We start from the raw sequence: 25,224 nt of genomic DNA on the forward strand, positions 1-25,224 counted from the left end.
ACAAAGTAACTGACCAGTACTCTTCAACATTATTAAGGTCGTCATGAACAATCTGAGAAATCACAGTTGAGAAGATATTAAGGAACATGAAGCTTCAATGTAATTTAGCAGCAGAATGGGATTCTGAAAGAGAAAATGGGCATTGGGTACAAGCTAAGGAAATATGAATGAATTGGGGGCTTTAGTTAACAATAATACATCAGTATTATTTTATTACTTATAAGATATGCCATACAATGTCCTAAAAATTTGAGAAAAACCTTTCATCATTGTCAAGTTTTATGATGAAACTGAACAATGTTCTTATGTCTAGTTTGCTTAAAGGAGTCTGGTACATTTTAAGCAGGCAAAGAGGATCCTTTTTTTTTTTCCTTGGAATTTTATTAGTCACTATCACAAAATGCTAAATTATTTAACTGACTTCCATGCATGCTGACAACGACTTCTTTTCAATAGTACATCAGTTCAATGAAGATAAATAGTACTGCCCTGGAGGTTTTCTTTTAACAATAATACTACTTTATATTAGTGTGATGCTTGTAAATTCCAAAGTGCTTTTATAGTTATTCTTTCATTTAATTACAAAAGGGATATTTCAGAAGTCAGCAATCTACAAAACTGTTACTATTTGCATAGTATCCTTTTGCATTATCCTTTTATAAAAATGCTTTTCCTTTTTTTTAAAGATTTATTTATTTATGCATGCAAGAGCTGGGGTACAGGCCAGATGAGGGGAGAGGGAATTCACCAGATAACAGAGTGGGAAGCAGAATAGGCAGATGCACTGAAATACACTGCTGAGGGGAGCAGCAGACAAGACAGGAGAGGTCTGCTGCACCATGTGGGTAGCTCCCTGGCTGTGGATCGAACTCAAGCTGCAGTGGCTGAGAATAGCTTCATAATGCTGTGTCTTAACCCCTTGCATCACCAGGAAGACCCAGGAAATGCTTTTTCTATTATGAATGGTGTGTTGCGTTCTCCTGTACTTCCTTCAGGACCAGACCTTTCCCCAGGCACTGGGAGTGTTGATTGTTGATGATTCACAAGGAAATGCTTTTCCCAAAAAGGCTCCCTCCCTAACATTATGCCACCTCCTGAGGGCAATCTGTATCTTTTCAGAGATCCATTTAAGATGGTAATTGCTAGGTCAGTTTTCTCAATAGGGAAAATTCTGTCACATCCCAATTCCAAATGTTTCCATCAGCTTATTTTCTGTCTAACTGCACCTTATTTCAACATTTCTGTTCTTCCAATTCTGCCTTTCTTACACCCGAACAGTTGATATGAGGAGAACTGTGCGATGAACTTTTTGCATCACTGATTCACAGTTTGATATGTGGAAAAAGAAGTTACAGGCAGCACACCTGAGTATCAAATTTGTGCAGAAACACAAGCAGTCCAAAATAAGAATAAATTAACCCATGGATAGTGAGAACTTAGAGGATTGGTCAAGAGCCCCAAAGGAAATATTTGGAAGTTAGGTATCCAGATGGTGGAAGTAACATATGGGTATATCTTTGTCACTCAGAATATGTTGCAAAAAATCTTTGTATTGTATTTTATTTTTTAAAGATTTATTTATTTATGCGTACAAGAACTGGGGTACAGGTCAGAAGTGCAGGGGGTGAGAGGATTCACCAGAGACAGAATGGGGAACAGAACAGGCAGACTGACTGAAATACACTGCTGAGGGGAGCAGCGGGCAAGGCAGAAGAGGTCTGCTGCGCCAGGTGGGTAGCTTCCTGGCTGGCTGGGGATTGAACTCATGCTGCAGAAGCTATAGATAGCTTCACAGTGCTGTGCTTTAACACCTTGTGCCACCAGGGAGGCTCTGTATTGTATTCTCATTCCAATAGTGAATATTTACCACTGAATAATCAGTCACTAAACAACCAGGTAGAAAAAATGGCTTGGTTAGTCATCATTATTAAACAGTCTCTGCCATCAATGTACTAGGCAAGGATGGAACATCATCTTTCTGGATGCAGAAAACATATTGAACCAAAGACTTGCATTCCCATAGCAAACAAAAGAGGAATCACTGACCTGGTAGAGATAATTAGTCCATCATCAGGAGGAGGTAGGGTCTCTCTTGCTCAGAGGGAGGAGGACGGAGTATACATAGAAATCAATGTTCTCGGGCCTCCTGGGTGGCGCAGCGGTTGAGCGCTGGGTTGCGAAGCTGCCTGCAGCCTCTGCAGCACCTGTTCGATCCCCGGCTGCTCCCCGGCCACCAGAGGAGGGTCCCACATGGCGCGCAGACCTCTCCTGCCGCCCAGACCTCTCCTGCCGCCCGCTGCTCCCCTCAGCAGTGTGCTTTGGTCCCTTTGCCTGCTCTGCTCCCTGCTCTGGCTCTGGTGAATTCTCTCACCCTCCCACACTTCTGACTGTACCCAGTGCTTATATAAAATAAATAAATAAATCTTTAAAAAAGAAAAAAAAAAAGAAATCAATGTTCTCCATGGTATTTTCACTTGGTCAGATAATGCCAACATAAACTATCACAGGTAAAGTTATCACTAGGGGCATAGTGACCAGTGACACAGACACCCCTTGAATCAAGGTCTAGATAACCACACTAGGTAAGCAACTGGATCAAAAAAAAGGACATCAAATAAAAGGAAGTGAACCTAGAATAGATGGACGAAGAGGAAGAAAACATCAATTGTGGTTCTGAGACCAACCCCAGTGCTAAAGCCTGAAGTTAGTCACACAAACTTTCTTTCTCTAAATTTCTCTTAGGAAGAAAGACTCATATATTCATGGTAGAGCTACCCTTTTTATGCAGAATTGGAGATAACTGGCCCAAAGACTGTGGTAAACACGATGACTTATTGCCTACACGTCCCTTCAAAGGAAAATGTGTTTCTTGGCTCTTGGTGATTAGCTGAGCAAATGCCTTAAGACATCAGTCAATTTGGATATTCTGTTGTTGCAGAGAGTTTTTCTCCCCATGGATGCAACTTTCCCAGGGTATGATCTACATGGAAATCATAAAAGGTAGTTTGAACTCATGAAGGATAAATGTCACGTGCAAATCTCAACCCATGGCTTCTGTTGGGATGACTGCCCTCTTCTCAGAGCTCGAACATTCTTCTGCCACTCTGTCCTGTGCATATTGTTTTCCACAGGTGTTGCTACTAACACATAATGTAATATGTTAGCTCCCAAATTTGTCTTATTTTCTCCTTCTCAAGGACCCACTATGAGGAGGTCACTGTAAAGACTAAAATAAATCAGAAATTTCTATAAACAATTTCAACCAAGCAATATTTCCACTTTTCTTGCATTTCGAGGCAAAGACATTACAAACAAACATCAGATATTTTGAGTTTCTAAAGGGTAAACCCTCAATTTAAATATTTTAGAAGTAAATAGGCTATAGGAGCACATTTTCTTGTTTAACAAAACACACTATTCACTGTTAACACAGCTCAGAAAAATAAAGTGCTTAGGAAGAAAATTTTAACATACTACATTCAACAGCTTAAATTTCTATGTGAGACATTTAGCATCAAATATCAACACTGGCATTTATCTAAAAGAAGTATAAATATATTATTTCTTGAAAATACTCCCCATTTATTGTGATTCATTCATAGAGTAATATAAAATTGTGTTATAAAAGTAAAATTTAAATGTTCAATTTAACAAATTTAACTTTCTATGTGATTTCGGGGCAATTTATTATATTTTTGTGTAGGTTTATAAGAAAAAATGCTATTTCATGAAAGTGATTTTACAGTTATTAAGTAATCATTCAACCCATGTTTATTTTAACTTTCACACCAGTGTTATTTATTTGCCAGGCAAAAATTTGATCTTTGACTACATTATACTTCCTTCTAAATATTTATGTTCACAAAGTGTATTCTCTTGAGCAGAGAAGGTGCCACTAAAATAGCACATCTTATTTCAGTGTATATTGAAGATGTGGAGACTAGAACGCAACATTTTTCACATTGTTTTCCTTTACATTGTATTTAGTTAAGTATACACTTGTTACAGTTTCTGTTAGTGTTTTTCTAATATTCTTTACAAATGCAACCCAAATTAAAAGAAAATATATAAAATTAGTATTTTCATGTATTTTTGTATAGGGAATGGTATTATGTTACTTGATTTACAATTTTTCCTGGGTTCTTTGTTTTATGTATATATCTAGATAGATAGATAGATATATGTATGTATATATATATATCATAGATATGCTGAATATAACTTTCTTTTTTATAATTCACAGATACAATAAATGTGAGCATACACACACAAAAAAAACATTACAGAGTTTCTAGGTCAACTTCTTAATATAAATCCCAGATGATTTTGCTCACACATATATATGGCAACATGATGTTCAAAAGAGCAGATTTTGTAATTTAAAAATAACTCAATATTTATTAATAATATAATTATCATTAAACTGTAACATATTTATAGAATGGATTGTTGTGCAACCCGGAAAATAAGCAAGTTACAGAAACACATATTAAGGTGATTATAATATAATTTTAAGGAAGAAACTAAGTCAGAGATGAATCTATGCACATCTTTCATTCATAAAGTGTCGACAAAAAACGAAAAAAAAACTAAGTGAGTTAACTTACAAGCAAAATTACTAAGGAAAACAAGAGCATAATTAGCAATGTATAGAAAGAGAATGTTGATCACACATGAGGGAATAGTATAGTAAAGAAACTTGGAAGAATCATGCAATAAACTTAAAAGCTCCTAGTGATGTTTTTTTTATAAAGCGAAATTATGGTTACTCAAATACTTATGCTAACATTTTGCAAGGTACATCTTCTTATATGTGTTTTAAATATATAATATAAAACTGAAAAAAATAATGACATTTCATTGGGAAAAAATTTAAAACTTGTAATTCATTTATTTAATAGATACATGGTTGACTGTTTCTAGGTGGTTATACATATTCTATTAATTGGAGATCTTAAGAATGACAAGTGAGTCCTGCAAAAATGAGGTAAAATTTCCAAGCAAACAGAATATGAACTAATCATATAATCTACTTAGAGAGTGGAATATCAACAAATATTGTGAAAAGTTAATAAATCAGGAAACAGCAGCATAGTATATTAAGAAGTATGCTGTTGCATAATCAAAAAAAATGAATGGTTAAAATAAATTTTGGGGGATTAAACTAGAGTTTAATCAGGGTATAGGAACCTAGTGCAGGAGTGATTAAGAATTTTTATTTATTTGAATGCTCTATAAGTGTTTAGATTTTTATTTTGTTTTACTATTATTCATAAAAAAGAAATACACAAAAAATACCGCTATTTAGATGAAATTTCAGCAAACCAATTGGTATTCTTCAGGTTATATTTTGAACATATAAATTATTTGACATCAGTAGACTCATTCAAAAATTTCAGACAGCTAAAATGGAGACAAAGTGTTGCCTTAAAATTGTTTAATTTTCCAGGTAGCCTTCAACAAGAATTTTTCAAGCTTTTCACTAACTCTAATATTTCTAACATTCAATATTGATGTCCCTTGTGTCTGAAAACTACATGTAACAATTAAGCAAATAAATCAAGCTCACTTGAATTGGGATTTAATTTTGTATAAAATTGCAAGGATATAGTAATAATAGATCCATGAATAGAGTAACAGATTGCAGTGTGATGCAGTATATATTACAGTATAATACAAGTTAGTCAGATAATTATTTGAAAAATTTGAGAAAATTATTTAGAGTAACACAAATGAATTTTGTGATTTTATTGACATTTCAACGTTTTAATTCATTTTAAGTTTTCTCTATCAAGTAGTGGGTGTTAAGTAACTAGTTCATTTTTCTCTAGAACTTCAGGTTTTACAAATTCTAATAGTCACATTTTCTTTGCCTTATAATGATTTTGTTTGGTACTAAATACCCTCCACAAGTTTACCCAAGCCTTCTTTAGTTGTTACCTGTATAATTGAAATGTTCTCTCTGTACTTGGGAATCTTATTTAACATATAAAGACAATTGTCAAGAAAAATACAATAGAGTTAGCAGCTTATTTCCACTACTGCAAAAGTTCATTCAATTAGCTATTTAGAAACAATACACTCAAGTACTCCAAGTTGTGAAACTATGAACTGATGCAATGGTTGCAAGGCTAGTCACAGAATATTAAAGTTTTACATTGTCTCAGCACAAAATTCTAAAAGCATATAAAAAAGCTACTTTCCTTTTCTTTATCTCGTCTGCTCTCTGTATCCTCTCCTACTTCCTATCATTACCTTCTTCCAACTCCTTTTTGTCTCTCTCCTCTTTTGCTTCCCTCTTCCTACTCCAATTTGGCAATAATGGGACATCCTGTTTATGAATTTCAAGGTAGTAATATTAATGAATGTTTAAAAAAATTAACTTCCTTTGAAATGTGTAACCTCAACATAGGTGATCATATTGCAAGAGAATTATATTTAGATATCAAAACTTTATATATATATTTTAATTTCCTAGAACTTAGTGTGTGAATCCTTTTATAGGAAACCATATACCTTGGTGAACCACATGTCATTAGTCATTGTCAATAGAACTAATAAAACACACAGTCTCTCAGTATAATACAAGACTGAGGAGCTTATTCAAGTCACGTAATCACTTGCCATCCCTCTGGCTGTGCCTGCTCCAAAGATTATTTCTTCCCTTCCCTCTCCTGAGATTTCTGAAGAAACATCTGAGCCAAATGAGTTGATCATATTAATTTGGAAGCTAGCATAGAATATTACTTCACTGAATCAAAGTATAAATTGTTCCTGCTTTCCAATTCCTTGGAACCCCAAGTGTGACTTTTAGTCTAAGTTATTGGGATAATTATCTCAATTCCTCATTTCCCCTGGTTATGGAAATTCAACCAGGGTATTTTATATGAATGAGAATATGCAATTGAGCTGTTAAATGAATATAAGCTCAAGCCATTTAAAAATTTTAATAGAATTATTTGGTGTGTGCACTTAATACCACCAGACCCTTCCATCCATTTATATAAATGCAACTACTAATCACTTATATTAGAATGATCTGATATGTCAATAGAAGCATCTTTAAACTCTTGGGGCTTCCATCTTTTATATGAGGTACTTAATTTCATGCTCTAATAAAATCCCTGATTTATATTCTCTACTAAATAATCCTTGTAACTTTGCTCAATAATAATTAAATTGTATGTTTTCCAAAAAGACAATTTTAAGCTGCTATTGAGGAGTTGCTTGCAGAAATATAAGTTGGCTTTACCGTTTATTAATATAGCTAACAATCCTCACTAAATAGAAATACACCACTGTATAATGTAAGGATAGAGGATTTTACTAGAATCTAGCTGTGTAATCCTCTCCCCAATACACATACTGAGTTCTGACTTTCCACAGAATATGACTGTTTGCCAGATACAGATGAAAGTCACGGACAATGGAGATGCAGAGCTATGTGCTGGCTGCAGAAGTCCTGGAATCACAGAGGAGTGACAAAAGAATTAACACTGTTACTTCACAGTTCTACAAATTTTTGGTTTAAATTGGGCTACTTCTACACTATAGGGGCTCAAAATAACTTAAGTAGATGATATGTTTATTGCACTTTCCTGTACATTTCCAAATTGAGATTATCAATGTCTTAAGTTGATGATCAATATACTTATTCCGTGAAGTTATTTATTTGAATATATTATTTTGCACTTCCTGGGCTAGCATTTTCTGGAATGTTATTTATTCTCATCACCCCCATTCCATGACTCCCTAATGGATTACATTGTCTTTCAGAAGGTATTCCTATAATATCACCAATTATACTCTTCAAAAAAAATAAAAAAAGAATATAAGAGCTTTACTATGGATAGTGTGAAATAAAGAGAAGAGAAGGGAAAGAATATACAATTGTTTTCACACAAACACCCAAAGTTACCCAGCCCCTCACAGGTAAATGCCCAGCCAAACACGGTTAGTCCAAAGCCACTAAGATCAGAAAGCTTGCCACTAGTCTAAGACACCTTCTAATAAGGACCCATAGGAAAGTGGCAGAAGGAGCTAGGCAAGTCTGGAAGGAAAAGGGTAAAATCAAAATCAAGATAAATGCTGCCACTGTCAGCCTCCCCATGGGCTGCTCACCTACTTCTGTCTCAGGTGTCCCCTTTCCACGTCTCCCAAGTCCCTGGTACAAGTTCAAAGTTGAGAAGCAAGTGCTGCTTCATCACATGTCTCTCTGCTCTAGGTCCTCTTTGTTCCTGCATCTCTCTGCTTCTCCCTGTCATTCACTCTCCTTGCTGCTCACCTCCACCTTATCTTAAGTGAGGCAGGAAACCTGTAACTTCTTGCCTTCCTGGGGGGTTATCCTGTTACAGGATATCTAGGGTTTGTGTTCATGTAGTTTATTTTTTTCTTGTTCTTTTGTTTTCTTTCTTTATATTTCACATAGGAGTGAAATGATCTGATTGTCTTTCTCCTTTTGACTTATTCCGCTTCTCCAGTTTCAACCATATTATCACAAATGAGATTAATCTTTTTAAACATTTTACTTCTATTTAGGTAACATTGGTTTACAACACTGTATGTGAATCAAAGGCATATAGTCATATCTCCTCAGATTCATGTCACCACACCACACCCACCACCAAGGGAACCTCAGCCCTGCAGCAAAATTTATCATCTTTTGGTATAATTGACTAGCATTTCCATTGTGTGTATCTATACCATTTCCTTATCCATTCATCTGTAGTTGGGCACTTAGGTTGTTTCTATAATTTGGCTATTGTAAATAATGCTGCAAGGAACATAGGAGTACACATATCCTTTCAAATTAGTGTTTTTACATTCTTGGAATTGACACCGTTAACTAAATTGAGCCAAGCAAAAGTAAGTGAGTTTATTAAAGAATCAAGACTGAGGACTCAAGCCCAGGAATAGCTACAGAGAGCACTGTGAAAGCTATCAGAATTCTGATCCTCACAATGAGAATTTTATGCAGTCTGCAAGGGAAACATTTTATATTTTCAAGCATTTTACAGAGAAAGTTCAAGCAGATTTCCTGTTAATGTATCTCAGACTTTTTCTATGCATTGAGGTAAACAAGAAGTGTTGTTAAAATTTACCTTATCTACTAAAATCCTTACCTTGTGGGAAATGAGAATTTTAGTAAAAGTCATAAACCTTTAAGTCAGTCTTTCTTTGAAGTTACTGATTTGCCTAGAGACTTCATTGTTGTTGTTGATGTGGTTTTTATTCGAGGCTAGTCCAGCTGTGCCCTGCTGCTTTGGCTTGTGTCCCTTAGGTAAGACCAATGACAGGGATACCCTTTCAATTATTGATTTTGATTTATAATAGACCACATGGCAGATCTATTTTTTAATATTTTGAGAAAGCACCATACTCCTTTTCACAAAGACAATATCGGTCTACGTTCCCACCAACAGGGTAAGAGTATTCCTTTTTCTCCTCCTAACCAACACTTTTTGTTCCTAGACTGTTGGATAAGGGCCATTTTCACATGTGTGATATGCTACCCCATTGTGGTTTTGATTTGCATTTATGTGATGATAAGTGATGTTGAGCATTATTTCACATGCCTGTTGGACATCCACAATTCTTCTTTGGAAACATGCTTATTTAGCCCTCGTGACCAATTTTGATTGGGTTATTTGCTTTCTGCTGTTGAGTTGTATGAGTTACTTGCAGATCATGGATATTAGCTCCTTGTTGGTTGTATAATATGAACATTTATCCCATTCAGTATGATGTCTTCTTGTTTCAATAATAGTTTGTTTTCCTGTGTAGAAACTCACTTAGTTTGATGGAATCCCACTGGTTTATTTAGCTTTTGTGTTCTTTGCAGTTGACACTCCAAAGATATATCCAAAGTGGAGGTTAAGAAATGTTTACTTATAATTTCCTTCATGTGTAATGTTTTGTAAATATAAATATAGAGAGCGATATAAGAAAATCAGAGGTGTCCTTAAATACTTCAATTGTTCATTTTTAAACTTGTTTTAATTGGGCCAGTTTTGTGTTATATGTGTGTGTTATATGTTATATATATATGTGATATGTGTGTATGTGTGTCCACTAGATGTGGACACACCATCCAATCGGACCTACATCCAATTGGACCAACATCCAATTGGACCTACCTCCACACCAGTCCAGGAGAAGTAGTGGGGCAAAGGAAATAGACACAAACATGCACTTCAAACTTCCTTCTGTGCCAGGAATAATACATTTATTTTCTCTGCACCAAAAAGCTCTTATCTTTTGCCGGTATACATGGAACTATGGCAATCAAACATGTTAACGGTAAGTAAGACAAAGTCACAGGCTCGTCAAACTTCCTTAGACCTCATTCTCTTTGAAATCATTTTGTTTCTGTGATAAATTAAAAAGTACAAAATTCTTTAGACTTGACTTGGATGTTTACTTGCATTTCATTTTTCATTTCTTTTTTCCTTTTTTACTTTGTAACTTTTCATTTCAGAAATCCTCCAAACAGTTTTTTTTTTTAATTGTTAGTACATGAAACTCTTAATCCTATGGCCTTTTTTTTTTAAAGATTTATTTTATTTATTTACGCATACAAGAGCTGGGGTGTAGGCCAGAGGTGGGGGGTGAGAGGATTCACCAGAGACAGAGTGGGGAACAGAACAGGCGGACTGACTGACATACATTGCTGAGGGGAGCAGCGGGTAAGACAGGAGAGGTCTGGTGTGCTATATGGGGGTTAGCTCCCTGGCCAGGATCCAACTCATGCTGCAGTGACTGTGAATAGCTTGATAGTGCTGAGACTTAACCCCTTGTGCCACCAGGGAGGCCCTCCAGGGTCTTATTTTTAAGTTGTCATATTCTTATCTTTAGTGGAAATTAGAGAAAAAGTCTGTTACCAATTTAGATGGCCCAGAAAGATATCACTTGGTCAGTGATAAGATATCACTTGGTCAGTGATAAGATATCACTTGGTCAGTCAGTCAGAAGCAAAGTCCAAATCTCAAAATCTGTGGTACTTTCTTTTAGCACCAAGATTGAAACAATGTGTAGATGTATTCTCCAATGATAACTGGCCATCAAATTCACAGCAGAGATTCAAAACAAGCTGCAGATATATAGGTATAGATATAAATAAGTTTTGCTCATTGAATGTCATATTTTCTAGGATTTTCACTTTAATGTACTTTTTGAAATTTGCTTTTAACAAGAAAAGCTGCTTTCAGCACCAACAATATTGTCTGCTTAACTTTTAAAGATCTTTCTCTCCAAAATTGCACCTTTAACTTAAGAAGCTGAATTAGAAAACAGAGAAAAAATTCCTTTTTCTTTTAGAGAAATTCCTAAGAGAAGCCACCATATTAAGTTAAATCATAATAACTATTCTCTAGGGCCACTGTTGCCCTTCAAGATCATTCTAATCCACCAATAATCATTGTCAGAAACAGTATATATGCATCTAGATGCAGGAATTATCAAAATGCTTATTGCTTGATTCATTGATTAATTTTCTATATTTTTACAAAGCTAGGGAAATTAAAACAAACACACACAAAAAAGAGACATTTATAATGACCAGTATATGATTTCAGATCAAATGGGAAATAAGAAGTGAAGACTTTTAATAATAATTGAGAACAAGTTTGTTTTACAATTTTACAACAATATCTTCCCCCCTTCCCTTTTTGTCAGTAATGACACCTGGGATCCCTTCAGTACAGTATTATTCATTTAGACTGTTCAATTTAACTTGAAATAATATTCATTAGAACATATTTTGATTTCTTTTAAACTTGTTTTCCATTAAAATTACAAAAGTTTGTAACTAGAGTAGACCCTTGAGAAGATCTTGTCTAAGTTTCATATTGCACAGATAATGAGATAAAGGAACTGAAAAATGAAGAAATATTCCCTAATGCCTTTCTCTGCTACTGAGAAAAGTATAGGTTGTCATTAGCATTCAGCCTATTGTTCTTTTCATGAAACCATTCTTTTTTTTATAAGATTTTATGTATTTATTTTTGCATAGAAGAACTGGGGTGCAGGCCAAAGGTAGAGAGGGTAAGAGGATTCACCAGAGACAGAGGGGGGAGCAAAAAAGGCAGATTTACTGAAATATACTGCTGAGAGGAATTGCAGGTGGAACAGGAGATGTCTGCTGCATAATGTGGGTTAGCTCCCTGGCCAGGGATGGAACTCAGGGTGCAGAGGTGAGCAGCAGTGATAGATTGATAATGCTGATACTTCACCCCTAGGCCACCAGGGAGGCCCAATATCATTCTATTTTGGAGACGCCACCTTGTTCATTCAGGAGAGCAGGCCCTTGCTTGCTTTAGGAAGTAGTGCTCACTCTCTGGAATTTCCATGTATGTTTTCTTCAATATTTTCTTTGATATTTTATAATTAATGTAGAAACATAATAATAATATAGCCTAAAATTTACAAAATAATAATATAGCTTAAAATTTTACAAAATTTACAAGATTTATATTCACCAAGTAAAATAAGAACTGTGGTAAGTATTAATTTATGCTATTATGTAACAGACTTACAAAGAGTGAGAAGCTAAAAGACTAAATTGGGAAACCATTAAGTTGATTATAAGTATTTATTAGAATGAATAAGTTATCATTGGGGAAGTCTAGAAAGAATACAAAAGATCATCACAGAGAGAATGAGAAAAGGCTGGGTTTTAGTCAAATTATTTGGAAATATGGAGTCAATTTTCTCTTCACTGACAACAGAGACTCAGTTTTACTGGGTAAATGCTAAAGAAAATTATGTGATTCCTTTCTCCAAAGACCACATCTATACAAATATATTTTAAAGTGTTATTTTGGACAAATGTATTAAGAATGCAAAGTTGTTGTTACCTTAGAACACCACATTTTCGCTAACACCTGTGGAATGCCATATGCAACATTTTAGAAATAAACTCACTTTGGGTGATTAAAATTCACAGTAAGACTGCTGGTTCCATTGCCTGGAGAGAACATCTCTGTAGCTCATCTTCATTCTTCTGGATTTTTTATTTTGCACATTAACAAATGATAATTTGACAATTACTGACAACTGCTTTTTGCAGAATCACCTATGCTAGGTAATATACATTCTACTAAGATCTCACAGCAACACTTGACTAAAAGAATGCGATATAAAAGTCTAGACACATCATTTTGTGATTTTTACTTGTACTTTACCTTTATTTGCTAGCAGCATTAAAATGAATTAATTGCATATTTATTCTTTCCATCTGGATAAAATGTACCTAAATGTCTTAGAATATTAGTTATCCATGGCCAAACAAATGCAATTATTGACTAATAAAACAAACTCCTAAGGGAGGTAGGGAATCACATAACTATAAACCTATTTAATGTTTGCAACCTTCACAATGAGGAATTTCCACCTTAGGAAATGATTGTGAGTACTTACTATGTGCCAGACACAGTTACAAACTCTTGAAATACATCACCTACTATTATCACCATTTTACGTATGAGGAATCTAAGACACAGAGGATTTGTTTGTTTTGATGTTTGATTTTGTTTTGAAGGTTACATAAAACTAAACATCTAGGGGAAAACATTTGAAAACAAATCTAACTTTTAACCTACTCTCTCAATAGTCCCTCTTTATTGTCAACTCAGCAACCAAAGACATTAATGCGTGGGTTAATGGCTCAGAACCATGACATGTACATGTAACCAGCATGCAGGGGATTAGAGGTGGACCTTGACCTCATTAACTCTAGTATTTATCCGGTCAAGTTGGAGATTTGTTAGTCAAAGTTGCACAGATTTTCACTTTAGTCAATGTAACACTTTCATTGAAAAGCTGTGGCAGCACTATTGAACAAATAGTTCTAGCTTGGAAGTTTACCTTCTCCAGAAAAATGGGAACTTCATTTCAATCTATCAGATGTTAGATGTATCTGTATTTTTAACTGCAGTCAAATATAAACTGTTATCATTAAGTTTGCTTGCTGAATAATTACCATATTTGCAACTTTGTTAGATGCTTTAGAAATTTATGAAAGTGGGCCTTCCCGGTGGCGCAGCAGTTGAGCACAGGGCTGTGAAGCTGCCTGTAGCCTCTGCAGTGCAGGTTCTATCCCCGGCCACTGGCGAGGGTCCCACATGGTGCCCAGACCTCTCCTGTGGCGCCTGCTGCTCCCCTCAGCAGTCTACTTCGTCAGTCTGTCTGTTCTGCTCCCCGCTCTGGCTCTGGTGAATTCTCTGACCCTCTCGTGCTTCTGACTGTACCCAGTGCTTGTATAAATAAATAAACAAATCTTTTAAAAAAAATGTGAAAATGCCCTGATGAAAAATAATTTTAGTTTTGCTTCTTGCAAAGTAGCCCTTTTCTATCTTCTTCTTATACCTAAGTAATATTATATGAGCACACAACATAAACGAACAGAGATGAGTATCGTACCCCTGAAAACTGCATCTTAATAGAGTTGACTAGTATCAGATTTTTTGAAAGAAAAATCTAAATTTTATTATATTGGCAAGGGATAGATTTAAGAATAGTCAAACATTTCAAGATGCAAGTATAATACTGACTATAAATGGTTTAATGATAGTTTTTTCTTTACTGATTTGATTTCAGTGCTTGTTATTTCACTGACTTTCTTTTTCTAGGTAATGAAATGAGCAAAAGCTTACAAAATCATATGGATCACTTTAATTTGATGATGACCTCTGCTGGTAATTATCAGTACTGCCCAACACAGAGGCCAATGGTCTCAAGTAACCACAAAGGCACCCATAGTCCTCCACCTTAGTCCATTCCTTCCTTCCCTAGTCAGCTGTTTCCCCACCTACCCACCTCAGTTCTACAGTCTGATTTCCAGGGTGTTATGAGTTTGGTTTATTTGACCCTTTGTTTTGTTTCTCTATAATTCACATGTTAGTAACACTTTCTCCTACTGACTCTTTCCACTTAGCACCATCCTCTCTAGTTCCAGTTCCATCCATGTTGTCACAAATGCAAGAGTTTATCTTTTTTATAGAAGAGTAGTATTGCATTGTGTATATATACCGCAATTTCTTTATCCACTCATCTATATTTGGGCACTTGGGATGTTTCATTAATTTGGCTATTGTAAATAGTGCAGCAATGAACATAGAAGTGCATAAATTCCTTAAAATTAGTGTTTTTGCATTCTTCAGATAGATACCTAAACGTGGAATTGCTGAATCATCTGATCTGTTGTTTTTTTGTTTTTTTGATATTTGAGGAATCTCCACACTCCTCCATAGAGGCTTGATCAAATATACATTTCCTGTGTTCTGCTATTTTGATTAGCTATATATTTTACAATTTTATGAAAACTATGAAGTGTATATTAGTTCAATGAAACATACTTGGCAAACACCATTATCTATAAATATCTGTCTGTACCTTAAGATTAGCTTAGGGCCTCCCCTGGTGGCGCAGTGGTTGAGCGCTGGGCTGCAAAGCTGCCCGCAGCCTTTGCAGCGCAGGTTCGATTCCCAGACGCCGGCGAGGGTCCCACATGGCTTGACGGACCTCTCCTGCTGCGCCCGCTGCTCCCCTCAGCTGTGTATTTCGGTCCATCTGCCTGTTCTGTTCCCCGCTCTGGCTCTGGTGAATTCTCTCACCCTCCTGTGCTTCTGACTGTACCGAGTGCTTGTATAGATAAATAAATAAATATTTAAAAAAATTATTAAAAAAGAAAAAAGATTGGCTTAGATGAAAACAAACATGGAGATAATGCTTTGGAGCTAAATCTTACCTTTCAGCCTACATAACATTCGGTAAAATACTTTTCCTGGGCCTCCCTGGTGGCACAGCGGTTGAGCCCTGGGTTGTGAAGCTGCCTGCAGCCTCTGCAGTGCTGGTTGGATCCATGGGCCGCCAGGCAAGTGTCCCTCATGGCGTGCAGACCTCTCCTGCTGCCTGCTGCTCCCCTCAGCAGTGTACTTCCTCAGTCTGCCTGTTCTGCTCTCCTCTCTGACTCTGGTGAATTCTCTCACCCTCCCATACTTCTGACTGTACCCAGTGCTGTATAAATAAATAAATAAATAAATAAATAAATAAATAAATAAATAAATAAATAAAATTAAAAAAAAAAATACTTTTCCTAATTTGACTACCACCCATTATCAAATATATTCTGTACTTTCATTACTAATTTTAAAAACCCTTATTTAATTATGTCTCAGTATTTTGCCATTTCACATCTGCTTAGTATTAGAGCACAATTTACCCTCACTTGAATATTCACTTATTCATATAACCAAATAATATGTTAGAAATTATACAATAAATAACCTGAGGGTCTACCTTGCCAAAAATCCATGAGGTTATGATTTATTCACTTGTTCTTAAAGGCTGTTCACCAACAAAAGTTTTAAATATCAACTGCATTTCAACATCAGAACATAAAATGAAAAATATTACTTATTAGGCAGCATATATAATACCTAAAATGTGTGTGTAATCAAATATACAAAAAACATGTACACTGAAAAAACAAACATTGTGAGGGAATCCTTCTATAATAGTGATTTGCATGCATTGAAACATGTTAAAGATATCCATGCTCTATATATAGATCTTAAGAGTCAACACAATATTGGCCAAAACTCCAGCAAGGAGTAACTTAATCTACTATGTGGATTTATTATTTAATTAAAATTTGAGTATATGTAAAAAAGTAATAGGTATATTAAGTTAAAACATTATATTTCTCATAGATCAATTATATAACAATTTACCTGATCTAATTTTATGACTTCTGTAATGAACTTTGCCTAGTTCTTACCCCATCTCATCTAAGCTATTTCATGATATGTAATTTATCCAATTTTGTTTCATTTCTCTATTTTAGAAGCTTTTGTTTTACCAAGCATTTTTTAACACTCATTCAAATTTAATAACCCCTGAGAACTGTAACTATTTGAACTGTAATAATAATAATTGATAGCCAACAAGAAAAATGATCAGAGCAGAATTTTTATGAGAAAATAGAAAATAGGGAATAGAATAGGAAAAGAGTCCAAATGCAGCTTATTCTGAGGTGAAATTTGCATTTATATAAAAAGAATTTAAATGCTGGTGCACTGAAGATAAACTTTGACTTTTAACAATTTTATCCAATGACAATGTTTTTGACATCCACTAATTATAGTTGTGAAATGTGTTATTAATGTGCTCTATTAAATATATTGTTCTTCTTCCTGGAAGGTTTAAAGCATGAAAAGGAAACAATTCATCATTTTTGTAGTAAAAGTTTGTCATTTTCATTGTCACAAAGTTATTGAATAAAACAAGTATTTCACATATGAAATAATAAATTCTTAGCATTTACATTTAATGACACTTTTGTCTCTTAGATGCATTTACTGTGCACACTTTACCTTCTTCTTTGTTAATTCCATTTATTGATCTTCATTAATACTGTTGTTATATCCTTGTACTCATCACTAAGATATTGTTTGAACTAAGTATTTATGACTGTAATTTACCTTAACTTGTACAATATCTGAGCATTAAGTAATTGTAATTCCAAAAGAAGAATCATTGGGAATATAAAATATATGACACATGATATAAAATACAGATAATAAAATAATTTATAGATGAGGGTACTCTGTGTGTGTGTGTGTGTGTGCATATATATATATATATATATATATAAATCAGCTTGAGTAGTTGTAACATGCACACATATATATATATATCACAATAACATATGTTTCATAAGATCAGTGAAATGTAATATTTCAAAGTTATAATATTACCTCTTGAAAACTCACTGAATCAGCAGTATATATCTTAAATTATCCACTTATAATTTGCACATTGTTACACAAGTACCCAGCCAGATAATATCTCAAAATGCATGTGTACTGAATGAAGAACAATAATAATTTTTCCACCTTAAATTTACTCTAAAGTTGATATTTAAAAAAGTCCTCAAGCATTGAAATATAATGTGCATTTATTAAATATTTTTGAGTGTTTTGCTAATTCATCTTAAAGTGTTTTGATATAATTCATCAACATTTGTTTATATTTTATTCTAGAATGGCTCACATAAGAAAATAATGTATAGAGAAATTTACTAGGCATAAATTGGCAGCATTTCACATAAAGTCCACTTAAACAATATAGTCTTTTAATTATGAAAATTCAAGGGAAATATCCTAGTTTTAAATTCATGAATATGGTTAGAAAACAATTGCATAATATTTAAATGATATGAGAGAGTAAAACTTACACTACAAATGGGTTATAAATGTAACTTAGAGGGAAAAAAAAAACGGAATTATACAGGCATGACAAATAGGTGCTTTTCTATAGCTTTCCGTATGATCAGAATACTTTGAATGAGAGAACAACAGCTTATAATTTATGAAACACGATCAGTAATGTCTACAAAAGGTGGAAATTTTATACTAATTCTACATCAACCAATCTTTAATTAGAAAAATACACTATTGCTAAGTAGTACTTCATATTTAAAAGAGTTTTTAAATTAAATCAGCAGGTGTGTCAAAAATATTTGGTTTCATTAACTTAGCACCAAAGCACATGCAATGCAACCCAACTTTTAGTTATTTTGAAATCAACAAAAATTTGGCATGTGTCCAAAACTCACTATATTCTAAGTACTTTCATTCTAAAACTACAATTCACTATTACAGCAACACCAAAAAGTAAATCGGATTACGGTCTGAACATTACAGTGAGTAGGTAAGAGATTAAATTAAATATCTTTGTAACTGGTATTGAAATCAGCCAGGCTGATTGTTTTCCAGTGTGGAAGCTGCAACAATAATAAAAATAACATCTGTATCAACTATTTTACATGCATTATCTCATTTTATCCTAATGCAACAATCAGTTATGTTGTAGTTTGTAAGCTTGGGAAATACTTAACACTCAGATCCACACAGTATAGAGGAAATAAGGTCAAAATACAACCAGCAGTTACCCTAAATTCAAATAATCCTCTTGTGAATTTCTCTGTTCCTTAAAGTATCACATACTTAAAGATACTTTTTTCAAGTTATTAAAAAGAAGATTAAATTTCCTTTTCAGTTGGAGGGTCCTGTCATATGCTCTGATTCTTTGAAACAAAGATAGCATCTTGCATTAGCTCCAGGAAATGTGATGTTTACTTAAGAATTTTGCATTTAAAAACCATATTCTAGGAAAAATAGCATTTCTGGAAAAAAAATTAGTTAAAAGCAAACCATCCCCAAACCAGTCAGGTTATAGCATTGTGAGTTATGATATATTAGCTCCTTTTAGAACTGATTTCATCTATTTCAAGACATTTGTTCAATCTTGAAAATATAAGCATTTTTTGCCATTGTTTTCTAAAGGGCAGAGCATTTCTTTTCTATTTGGTATACTATTTTCAAAATGTCACAAAATGGCAAAGAGTTAAGAATCCTACAAACCAAGAGAAATAAGTTTTGCATATTTAATTAAAAAAAAGAGAACAGGAAACATTCCTAACAGTTGTAAATAATTTTTATCTAAAATATGTATACATTTCATCTATGAATAAATTAGAGAAATAACCAACTATTGAATGCTTACACAGATATCCAGCATATTTTTGATTGAAAATGCTTAAAATAATATTCTAAATAAAGTTATGGCGGACCTCCCTGATGGCACAAGTGGTTGAGCACAGCGCTGTGAAGCTATCCGCAGCCTCTGCAGCGCTGGTTAGATCCTGGCTGGTGGGAGAGATACCCACATGGTGCAGCAGATCACTCGTGTCTTGCCCCCTGCTCCCTTCAGCAGCGTATTTCAGTCAGTCTGCCTGTTCTGTTCCCCGCTCTGTCTCTGGTGAATCCTCTCACCCCTCGCCCCTCTGGCCTGTACCCCAGTTCTTATATGCATAGATAAATAAATCTTAAAAAAAATAGGATAGCTAATGATGATAAGGCTTAAAGTTTTGATGGGAAAGACTGCAACTTTCTCTTGCCTTCTGCCTTACAAATACCATTTTTCCCCCTATGATTTCAGTCATGTTCATAGTTATCAAAAGAATTATTCAATTCTTCAGATAATACATAAATTTTAAGGTCCATTAATATCCAAAAAGATATATATTAAAACACTATACTTATTATATTTTCAGCTCACAAATAACAAAAATCAAACATAACACAAAGTGAATTCTTTATTTCTTCTGCTTGCATTTTGCTTCTCTACAGAATTTGGTAGTCTGTCTATGGCAAAGTTACTTTCAGACATAGACCTTTGAAGACATCATTGATTAATTCATTTTCATGACTTTATCATTCATCATTCTTCACATTCTGAAGATTTTATTTCAAATGTATTTTTCTTCTGTAACTCCCCTGCTACTGTAAAATGTATTTGTTGCCATCTCCTGGTTATGAATTTGGTCTCTGTTTTTCTTTCTTTTTTGTACTAACTTGGTCTGGTTTTGATATCAGGGGAGTGTTGCCCTCATTAATGTATTTGGAAGGATTCCCTCTCTCTTTCTTAATTTTTGGACAGCTTTAATAAGTATAAGTATAAGCTCATCTTTGAAGGTTTGATAGAACTCATTTTTTTGGGGGGGAGACTTTTGATTACATTTTAATTTAATTTCCATGTTTATAAGCTGTGATACACTACTGGCTTCATTATTATTATTATTATTATTATTATTATTATTATTATTGTAGCTCAGAGCTCAATAAAGTGTAGAAAATATATCTTCTGTAGTGTGCTCTACCCTTTATTTGACAGAAGTCACTATAAAACTATCAATCATCAAACACATGCATGAACAGAAAACTAATTCAAATCAGTGCCTGTGGTTTGAACCATTTTTAATTGAGGCTCAATGTTTTTATATTTATTCGACATTGACACTGATCCTTTCAGATCAATTAATTTGTGATTTATAATTAATACAAAAAATAATCTAACTGATATCTTTTTTAATATGGTATCCTAAAAGCAAAGTAACAAAATGTCTTGTATGAATTTTTTTTATTTTAAATTGTTACATATATACATATATCATATATGAGAGATAGTATACAATATACAAACTTAACTATTTTAAGTGTGCATTTCATTGGCAGCGAGTGCATTCACCTCACGGTGTAACCATCCTTCTGCAGAACTCTTCACATCTTGCAAAACTGAAACTACACTAATTAATGATAATTTTCCATTCTCCCCTATACCCATTACCACCCTTCCCAATCTTGTAGTAATCTTGTTCACAACTGACTTATTACTAGTGGTGTTACTATTATTTTGCTGAAATAACATCTGTTTCTCACAGTTCTTAAGGTTGGGATTCAAGACCAAGATGCTGGCAGATCAACTATCTATTGAAAGTACTTTGGTGGTTTGCAGGAAGCTTTCTTGTTTCTTCACATAATGAAAGCTGAGAGAGAGAGAGAGAGAGAGAGAGAGAGAGAGAGAGAGAGAGAGAGAGATCTTTTATATCTCTTCCCCAGTTTTATTGAAATGAACAAAAAAAATTGCATACATTGAAGTTATCCGAACTGATGAACCAATTGTTTTGAAATCAGATAGAGACACATTTGTTATCCTTTAATCATATTTAAAGGATATATTATACTGCCAAGTAAGCTTATACTTACCTTAAAGTAATTACTATGAAGAGCAAATTTTACAAAATCATTTTCAAAAATATCAAAATGTGCTATGTAAAAAAGTATTTAATTCTTTATTTTACAAATGTAAAATAAAGGAATGAATAATTACTGGTGTATTATCAAAAGTATATTTAGGGCCTCCCTGGAGGTGTAGCGGGTTGAGTGCAGCACTGTGAAGCTGTCTTCAGCCTCTGAGACACGGGTTTGATTCCCAGCCAGCCATGAAAATGCCCACATGGCACAGCAGACCTCTCCTGTCTTGCCCGCTGCTCCCCTCAGTAGTGTTTTTGGTCTGTCTGCCTGTTCTGCTCCCCACTCTGTCTCTGGTGGATCCTCTCACCTTCCTGTGCTTCTGGCCCATACCCCAGTTCTTGTATAAAAAAAATAAATATTAAAAAAGTATATTTAAATAAAATAGTACAATAGTGGAAACTGCAACTAGACATACATACATTTGTTCAATAATTTCAGTTTTTCATGTTATTATTTATGCTAATTCATTTAAGAAAAGCATATTTTAAATAAACTGCATTTCATTGCTTTGTAACTGTATTAACTTGAATTAACTCAAGGCATGTTGTCTACAATATTCAGGGTTGAATGGTTGATCTTATGGTCTAAATTTAATAATTATCTATGATGCCAATTTTAACCTCGTCTTTCTTTCCCCTCGTTTATATATTTTTTAAAGACTTGTGGTGGGATAGTATAAAGGGCATGATGATAGTCATAACAAATACATTTGTGAAAACTTTGAATCCTGTTTTTAAAATATTTATTGTTATGAATATTTTTAACTAGTTTAGAGCTACAATATGCTCATATATTTCTAAAATCTTGATTTCATGACACTTCACTTACAGCAGTTTCAGTTAACCACACATCATATTATAATATTAATCTTTAGTGCAGGATGCTACAAATCAATTTTTAGACACAAGACTTAGCTTTCTTATTTTCCATTTTTAATTATTGCTTTGCTGATTGTCTTAACTTCAGGAGTGAAACTAAAATAAGTCTATTTGAGAAGATTTCTGCTAGAAATAATGTCGAGGCAAAAGGGAAAAACACTGGTGTGAATATACTACCTTGTCTCTGTTTAAAAGAAATAAATATTAAACTCTTTGAAAAAGAGCCTTGTACATCATGAGCTCTGACAAGTGTCTTACAGTAGGATAGTCCATGTGCCTCCAGCTTGGCATCACTGTTCTGTCAGTAGTTAACATTCCCGTTTATCATTTGGATTAACGTTGCATCAACGTTTTGATAAACAACAATTCTTAAAGTTGTTTAATGACCCATTCTTTCTGGGCTAAATGTCATATCTTTGTTACCAACTTATAATAGTTAATATACTAACCACATGTATGTTCCTTATATCTTCATTTTATGCTTTCAAAATAAACTTAATAGCCTTTTAATAGATAAAAATAAGTATTCCTTACTCTATTGGCTTCATGAAGAATTTCCCTGAGAAGACTTTCTCTACCATAAATTCAAGCTTTAATTAGGAGACCATCAGTCTGTTTTATGTATTTTTGATGGATTTATGACTCCCACTACAGAAGTGAACCAAACCATGCAAAACTAATCTTCCTAGGAGGAATAAGCCTCTAGTTCAGGACAAATGAAAGACACCTAAGTAATAGAGATTCCCTATGTTCTTCATCAAATGTATGAGAAGTGTTTAATCAAAGAGAAGTACCACATAATATTAAACAGAAGTGTTCTTTCATATACCAAATAGTGTCTCAAAGTCCTACTGTAAATATAGGTGTATTTATATGCAGAGGATAGCCACAACAATTTAATTTTCACATTTAACCTTAATCAATCAATTTTTTTTATTATTTTTGAAGTTATTTTATTTTTTTACATCATTGTTCATTTTTAAATAATAATTGCTTCCCCCACCTCCTCAGGTGTAGTCCCCAAAGATTTATTTATTTATACAAGAACCAGGAAACAGACCAGATATGCGGGAGGGTGAGAGGATTCACCAGAGACAGAGAGGGGAACGAAAAAGGCAGATCGCCCGAAGTACAATGCTGAGGAGAGCAGTGGGTGAGACAGGAGAGGTCTGCCATGCCATGTGGGTATCTCCCTGGCCAGCCAGGGAGTGAACCTGCACTGCAGAGGTTTCAGACAGCTTCAAAGCACTGTGTTCAAATGCCTGTGCCACCAGGGAGGCCCAATCAATTAATTTTATTAGACTATTTTGGTCATTATTTTTTCCAATTTTTATAAAACAAAATTCCATAGGAGCTTAGCTGGATTGCACTGTTTATTTGTACTTTGTATTTATAAATCATGTTAAAGCATTCATGAGCATTCTCTTGTCTTTCCCCAGACAATCTCTAACCATGACTTATAAGAGCATAAACAGACATTCAAAGAGCAATGAAGTGATTACAAAGTGTGTGGAAAATGGGGACTCACTCTCTAGGAAATATTTCACAACATTTCAATAGTTGAGGGCAGAGAAAAACTGGAAAATAATACTGGGGAGAGGATGTGTGTGTCTGAAATATGGCTTTATGAATTCTCTCTATCTCTTTAAATATCTTTGTCCTGCTTGGTATCTTCTTTATATTTGACACCCTGTTTTCCCCAAATTCAATATGAAAATTATATGTGGTCAGGAATATTGAGTCACTGTATGAGAATATGTTGTATATTTCTCACTCCATTTATTTCTGCATATTCCTCACTGTAGTGCTTTTTTATCATTATTATTTATTTCAGTTTATTACTTTTTTGAGGTAAGATAGGTTTACATTATTTATTTGATTCCATGGTATAGGATCACACCTCTTCAGATATATGTACTACATCACAGCCACCACCAAAGACCCAACATACTACACCATAGTCCTTTGTGCCCCTTCCCCACTTTCTTCTTCATTCTCCCATTTCCCCACCAGTAGCCTCAGTTTTAAAGTAGAATTTCCTAGGGTTAGTTTCACTTGCTTTTGTCTGACTATTTGTTTTGTTTCTCTATATTCCACATATTAATGAAATCATCTGCAATTTGCCTTTCACCTTCAGGTTTATTTAACTTAGAAGAATCCTGTCCAGTTTCATCCATGTTTCAGAAAAAGGCAAGAGTTCATCATTTGTTCATCCTATTGTGAAAACCTATCACTTCTTAATCCACTAATGTGCCCTGGGCACGTAGGTTGTTTCCATGAATTGACTGTTCTAAGTAGTGCTGTGATGATGAACACAGGAGGGCGTATGTCCTTTTGAATTTGTGCTTTTGTCTTTTTCATGGAGATACCTAATTGTGGATTTGCTAGATCAAGTGGTAAATCTATTTTCTTATTTTGAGAAACATCCATATTGTTTTCCATAGGGACTCAACCAGTCTACACCCCCACTGACAGTATACTAAAGTTCCTTTTTCTCCACATCCTCATTAGCACTTCTTTCTGGGCTATTAGTATTATCTATGGTTCCTAGACAACACTGGCACCTTTCTCTCATGAAGAAAATGGAGATTTTCCAACACTTTCTCATAATGTCTTTTATATGGTAAAACTGCAGAATTGAAGGTATGTCTATTTCAGACAACTGTAACTATGAGAGGCTTTACCTTCAT

Source organism: Talpa occidentalis, unplaced genomic scaffold (genome assembly GCF_014898055.3).
Source record: "Talpa occidentalis isolate TD23 unplaced genomic scaffold, MPIMG_talOcc4v2.1 talOcc4.4, whole genome shotgun sequence".
Taxonomy (NCBI): domain Eukaryota; kingdom Metazoa; phylum Chordata; class Mammalia; order Eulipotyphla; family Talpidae; genus Talpa; species Talpa occidentalis.